This window comes from Cricetulus griseus, chromosome 3, assembly GCF_003668045.3.
Source record: "Cricetulus griseus strain 17A/GY chromosome 3, alternate assembly CriGri-PICRH-1.0, whole genome shotgun sequence".
Classification (NCBI taxonomy): domain Eukaryota; kingdom Metazoa; phylum Chordata; class Mammalia; order Rodentia; family Cricetidae; genus Cricetulus; species Cricetulus griseus.
The window spans coordinates 199,503,547-199,510,502 of NC_048596.1; positions in this window are offsets into that span (position 1 = coordinate 199,503,547).

The window sequence follows — 6,956 nt, forward strand, 5'->3', positions numbered from 1 at the left end:
AGATGCCAAAAGTGTTTGAAGGGCTCTGATCTGGTTTCTAAATGGTCTACAGTTGCCTCTTGAGGGGGTAAATACTAAGACAACAGTGGAGCCTATAAAGAGAAAGGATTTTCTGGTCAAGAGAACAGGATTTCTGGCCGGGATGGAGACCTAACATTCCAGTTGAGCCAGGTCAGTCAGCTGGTCTAGCCTCAAAATAAATTGTCTTGTCAGGTTTTAAAACAAACCATAAACACAAAATTGTGTCCCTCTGCTTTTTCATAAAACAGTAGCCCTTTGAGTTAGGGCATCAATATTATCAAACAGCAAAAACCAATCAATCCAAAGAACATCAGCATGAAAATATTCTCATGCATCTGGCAAGACATTTCTGTGAAAGGAATCTTTTTTGTTTGGTTGGTTTTTTGTTTGTTTGTTTGTTTTTTGTTTTCCAAGACAGGGTTTCTCTGTGTAGCTTTGGATCCTATCCTGGCACTCGCTCTGGAGACCAGGTTGACCTCGAACTCACAGAGATCCACCTGCCTCTGCCTCCCGAGTGCTTTCACCTACACCCGGCTTGTGAAAGGAATCTTATGTTTGTAGTAGCCAATACGAAATCTACCAGTCATGCACATACTTGAAATGTGGCTGGAAGGAAGGTATGAATTTTTATAACCAAAGCAGTTATATGTGGCTAGTGGCTACTAACCTTTCATCGGTCAAGCCAAGAGATTACCCAGGATATTGCCCTAATACTCGCCAAGAAGTAAATAGATCTGAAACTTCTAGCTGGTTTTGGAGATGGGTCTGGCACACCTACTGTGGGCAGGACTCCTGGGGAGAATTCATATGTCCTTCCAGCTTTCAGAGTAAAGGCCTGGACATTGGTCACTCTGGAAGATACCTATAGTCACAAAAAGAGCTTGAGGTTGGGGCACCCATAGGGCCATCTGTGTGCTGAAGTCACTTTGAGGGTTACTCATTTTAGATCAGGTTTCCAGAGCCAGAGGGGGGCTTGGGCAGCCGAGGGCCTGGGCTCCTTCTGGCCATCTGCAGGTTGCACCAGGCTTTTGCTTTGTAGGGGATTAAAAATGTGTTCTTGCTCTCAAACCCTTTGCCAGGATCCAGCCTGTTCACAAAGGACTGGTCTCCTCTGTGAGCAGGCTTGTGTTACAGGCAATGATGGTTACAATACTAAAACATTGCTTGGCCTGTGGTTTAATGCCATAGCTGGCCTAGTGCCAAGGAGGGTGGGCCCAGGTGGGTAATGAGCAGGCAAAAATAGGCAATGCAGTGTCTGTGAGAAAATGCCAGTATAATGCTGTCCAGGAACCAGGTCTCAGTGTCATGAGCTAATCCCGACTTCCTATTTTTGTAGACGGGGTAACATTCCCTCACTCAGTGCACAGATTCAGCTCAACCACCCTGCTCCAAGCTTCAAAGTGATGCTGGTCCTCATTGGTTTCCTGTGCAGTGAGCTGGTGTATCTTTGTTAACCCAACACCAACTAGAGTCACCTGGCAGAAGGGAGCCTTACCTGAGGAACTGCCTCCATCAGATTTGCCAGTGGACATGCCTGTGAGCCATTTTCTTAATTGCTCATTGCTGTAAGAGGGCCCAGCCCACTGGGGGCAGAGTCATCCCTAGCCCAGATGGGCTTGGGCTGTGTAAGAAAAGTAGCTTTGTAAGCAGAGGGAGAGAACTAGTACGAAATGTTCTGTGCTTCAGTTCCTGGCTCCAAGTTCCTGACTTTAGCTTCTACCCTGGCATCTCTCAATGACGGATCGTAACTGGTAAGATAAAATAAATCCTTTCCTCCCCAAGCCTCACTGTTGGTCATGTGTTTATACAGTAACATGGAGAAAACTACAACAGGTATCGTCCTCTGGGTCTGCCTGGCTCTGCCAGCATCAACGCCTCGGGAAGACTGACTAAGCTGAGTGAGTTTTGAGGGGCTGTTGAGTACAGTGCTTCCCAATAGACATGATCTGTTTCTCTGCCTTCATACTCTGTGTCATTAGATGGCTTTTGTCCCCACTCAGCACATAGCAGCCACAGTACCAGGCAACTTTATCTTTTAACTATACTTTGCAAATGACTGTTCTTCTTGTGTGTGTTTGCAAGAGCTTCTGGACAAAGGTCTCCCACTAGGATCCTGAAGGCTCTGGAGGCATCCTGTGGCCATCAGAGGGCAGAGGCCTGGATGCTGGACAGGGCATCTCAGTCCAGCTGTGGGCAGACCTCTTCTCTCCTTCCTTCCCTTAAAGGGCAGGAAAACCCTGTACAAATCCCACTTCCAAGGCCACTGTGCCAGGCCAGGCTCCTGGGCCTTCCTGATTGGACCCCTGTACTCTTTTCCACCTTGGGTCTAGCCCTATTGTGTGACAAGACTTTTCTTAGAGAGATGCTACATACATCCACTCACCCCAGATAGGGAACCTATGACAGACCAAAGTACAGATACCACCAGAGTCCAACTTGGTGAACCCATGAGTTTTATTGGGGTTACCTGCAGGAGAAGAAATATGTCAAAGACAGTTGCATCAGTAAAGCCCATCCCAGCACGGGTGACAGCTCATAAAAGCTGGAAACCTGGAGCGCACCACACAGCCTGCATCAGCTCAGCAGTTGGGAGAGCGTCCTTTCCAAGTGACTCGGTTGGTCTAAACCTCTTCCAGGCAGCGGTTCTGGTTTTAGAGTATCCTTTGTAGCTTGGCTTCCATCTGAAGGGACTCTGGGCTTTTACTGCTTACTCTGGCAGGAAGGGGCCTGGTGAATCTCATCAGTTTCAGGGACTTCGTGAAGCTCTTTTGAGTATCTACCTCCCTGTTTAAAGAGCTTCCCTGCGAGATGGAATGTTTTAACTTGGGAGAAAACTTACACAACACTCCCTCCTTTGGACTAACTTCCCACCTACCACCCACCTACAAATGAACCCCAGGGCCACAGTGTTTTGGGAACCAGAGCACTGATCCTCTAAGGGACCACCATCAGCTCACCTTGCCAACACAGGATCAAGGGATAGCACTTGGCTCTTAGTGGGTGCTGATGGGTGTTTGTGCCACTTTCTGTAAACCCACATTGACTTAACATCACACCAGTGCCACACAGTAACATTGCTTCTCTGAAAGCATCATTTGATCTTGAGAAAGCTGAAAATTATTCCTTTAAATTTTTTTGAGACAGTCTCACTATATAGCCTTTGCTGGCCTGAAACTCACTATGTAGACCAGGCTGTCCTCAAACTCACAGAGATGTGCCTGTCTTTGCCTCCTGAGTGCTGGAATTAAAGGTCTGTATCACAATAGCTGGCCTTCAAAATTCTTTAACAAACATAATTCCCAGGCTGGTGTCTTCCCACCCTCAACTACCCTCCAAGGGACAAGCTGGGCTGCTCCTGCCAGCTCCCCTCCTCATGAATGGATGTGTAGCATGAATTGGTTTTTCATAAAAACCTGAAGTCAGATATAGGGTGTTAATGCTGAAAGATCAGAGCAGCAGAGCAGCCAGCCACTAGTTCTTATCTCTCCTGAATTCTCAGACCACAGGGGCAATCCTGTCTCTAGGAATCCTCAGACTGAATGCACTGAGCTCCTGTCTCCTCCCGTCTTATATTCCTCTCTCTGCCCAGCCATATCCCTTCCTGCCTCCATCTCCTTAGTGCTGGGATTAAAGGCATGTGACTCCCAAGTGCTGGGAATAAAAGTGTGAGCCACCACTGCCTGTCCTCTATGTCTAACTAGGGGTTTAATTCCACACTCTGATCTTCAGACAAGCTTTATTTGTTAGATCACAAACAAAATATCATCACATGGATGCATCTCTTTATTGTTGTTGTCGGGGTTTTGTTTGTTTGTTTATTGAGACAGGGTTTCTCCATGTAGTCCTGGCTGTCTTTGAACTCTCTCTGTAGGCCAGGCTGGCTTCCTGTGTGCTTGGATGCATCTGTTAACAGTGAGCAGAGGCCTCATTGACCTCGTGTTGCCCATGGGGGAGACAGAGGCAGGAGAAGAGATACCCAGGGGAGCCTGAGAGGTCTAGACACTCTTCAGGGTTTGGGACACACTGGGCCTATGGGTGCTGGTAGGTGTGCTCAGTCTGGGAACATCTGAGGAGAAGACGGGGCTTGGCCTTATGGGCCTTAGAGACCCCTCAAAGAAAGGCTTGGCCTATGCCTGAGTATGAGGCCATGTGATGGGGATGCCCCCTGCATGCTGTGAATATGTTTTATTACCATCGGTTAGTAAAGAAGCTGATTTGGCCAATAGCCAGGCAGAATATAGCTAGGCAAGAAATCCAAACAGAGATACAGAGAGAAAGAAGGCAGAGTCAAGGAGATGCCATGTAGTTGCCAGAGGAATAAGATGCCAGAGCATTACTGGTAAGCCATGGCCAAGTTGCAATACATAGATTAATAAAAATGGGTTAATTTAAATGTAAGATCTAGTTAGTAATATACCTGAGCCATTGGCCCAACGATTATAATATTAAACCTTACAGTGATTTTTTGTTTTGTTTTGTTTTGTTTTGTTTTGTTTTGTTTTGTTTTGAGACAGGGTTTCTCTGTGGCTTTGGAGGCTGTCCCGGAACTAGCCCTTGTAGACCAGGCTGGTCTCAAACTCACAGAGATCCACGTGCCTCTGCTTCCCGAGTGCTGGGATTAAAGGCCCGGCTCTGGTGATTGTATTATAAGCGGCTATGGGGCCAGGCCAGACACATAAAAGCTTCCAGCTACAGCAATGAGTTAAAGAAAGGCTGGGAAGCAGAGGCAGGTCTCCCCAAGTGTCTTCCCAGGTAGGGGGTGGGCTAGAAGCATGAGGCAGAAGCCCACAGCATCCATAGACCTTTGTCTCAGAGCCCCCAAAGGGCTGGCCTCCTGAAGGGCCTCTTCCCTCATCCCCTCACCCTCCCGTCTCCATGTGTGGGAGAGATGAATACCAGGACTGCTGGGTCTCATCCCCAGGCAGTCTGGACACCCTCCAGGCAGGCCAGGCACAGATGGTGTCACACCTGCTCCCCTAGTTACTGTTCTCATCACCATGACAAAACACCTGACGACAACTTAGGGAAGGAAGAGTTTGTTTGGCTCACAGTCTGAGTCCTTCCTAATGAGGAGGTCATTTTGTGTCTGCAATCAAACAGCAGAGTGCTGGATGCTAGTGATAGGCTGGTCCAGGAAGCTAGAGATGACCTTGGCATTGTGCTGCTATTGTTTTATCAAGCTAGGGCATCTGGGAGAAGGGAGCTTCAAATGAGAAAATGCCTCCAAGATGTAGGACATTTCCTTATTAGTGACTGAAGGGGGAGGGCCCAGCCCAAGGTAGGTGGGGCCATCCCTGGGCTGGTGGTCATGGGTGCTATAAGAAAGCAGGCTGAACAAGCCAGTATGCAGCACCCCGCCATCTGCATCAGCTCCTGCCTCCAGGTTCCTGCCCTGTTTGGGTTCCTGCCCTGATTTCACCTCAGTGATGGACTGTTACCTGGAAGTGTAAGCCAAATAAACTCTTTCCTCCTGCATGTTGCTTAATCATGGAGTTTCATCACAGCAATAGTAACCCCAACTAGGACAGCTTGTTTCTCCTTTTTACTCAGCCCAGAACTCCAGCCCATGGGATGGGTCTTCTCTGGGCTTTCAAACCTTTCTGGAAATATTCAGTACATCAGAGGTGTGTTCTCATTGGGTTGACAACAGCATTTCACTGGTCTGCAGGATCCTGTGTGGGAATTCACATTCTCTCTCCCTCTTTTCTCCTCTCCCCCTCCCTTCCTGTCCTTCTCCCAGATCCAGAGGACAGCATATAGGGGCAACCATATAGGGGCTGCAACCATATAGGGGCTGCACCCACCAGCAGTAAGAGGAGGAAGAAACAGCCTTGGCTAACATGGGGAGGGTGCTCCCTTGAAGGCAGCACTGGACCTGGGCATTGAGGAATGAGTAGGAGTTCTCTGAGTAACAGTAGAAGGAAGATGTGTTCCAGGCTGTGCACATCAAAGAACAAGGTGACACTGGAGGAAGTGAGTGGACCAAGAGTACTTGGGGGGTGGACTAAAAGTTGTATGTGGGAGTAGATGCTGGGACAAAATGCTGGGAGGGGTGCTGTGGTGGATCAAGAGCCACCTGGACTGAGAACAATAGCACAGTTCTGTTCGGGTTGGATGGCCATAGGGTCAGATGGTGTGAGTTCTGGGAGTCTCTAGCTTATGGACTGTGTTTAAAGCTATGGGACCAGTGGAGCCCTGGGGGAGAGAGTGAGGATAAAGAGCTCTGAGTAGCCTAAAGTCTCTGGCCACTGGGGCACTCCCCAGGGATGGGGCTCAGAACCCTGGCTGAGCAGATGGGTTTCAGGTAATATATAGATCTCCTGGGCACACAGCTGGAGCTCCTTTAGCCTGGTTTATCCCTCATCCCTTCTATTCAGGGTCTGGGACCTCAATAATGTATGGACATCAACCAAATATCTCTTAATCCACCCTGGGTCTGCCTGGCCCAGTACAGCAGAGCAAAGCAGCTGGCAGGGACCAGACACCCTCCCTTCCTGCCCCTCTTTAGCCATGGATCCAGTGACTTCTGCTTCCTTCAGTGCAATCCACCTTAGTCTGCCTGCCAACATTGGATTGCTCTACCCCTTTCCTGCAAGGCTTGGAGACCCCATCATGGCTACAAGGATTGCAACCAGGACCGACCGAGGTTAGGGAGGACCATTGGAAAGTGATGCTATCATCAGAGAAGGTATCCCACAAGGACCTGACTACCACATGCACTTGGTATGCAGACAGATGCAGGGAGTAGGCAGAGGAGCTCTGGCCAGAACCTAGGGCAGTGACCAATGGGGTGAGACCTGGGCCTGAACCCTCCAATAATGGACCACACTCCAGACCTGCTCAGTCTTCTTTCCCTTTCACCCAAACCTTCCATGGGCCAGTAAGCTCTCAGGACATTCCATAACCACACCAGAAGTCCTATGCCAGAACTCCTT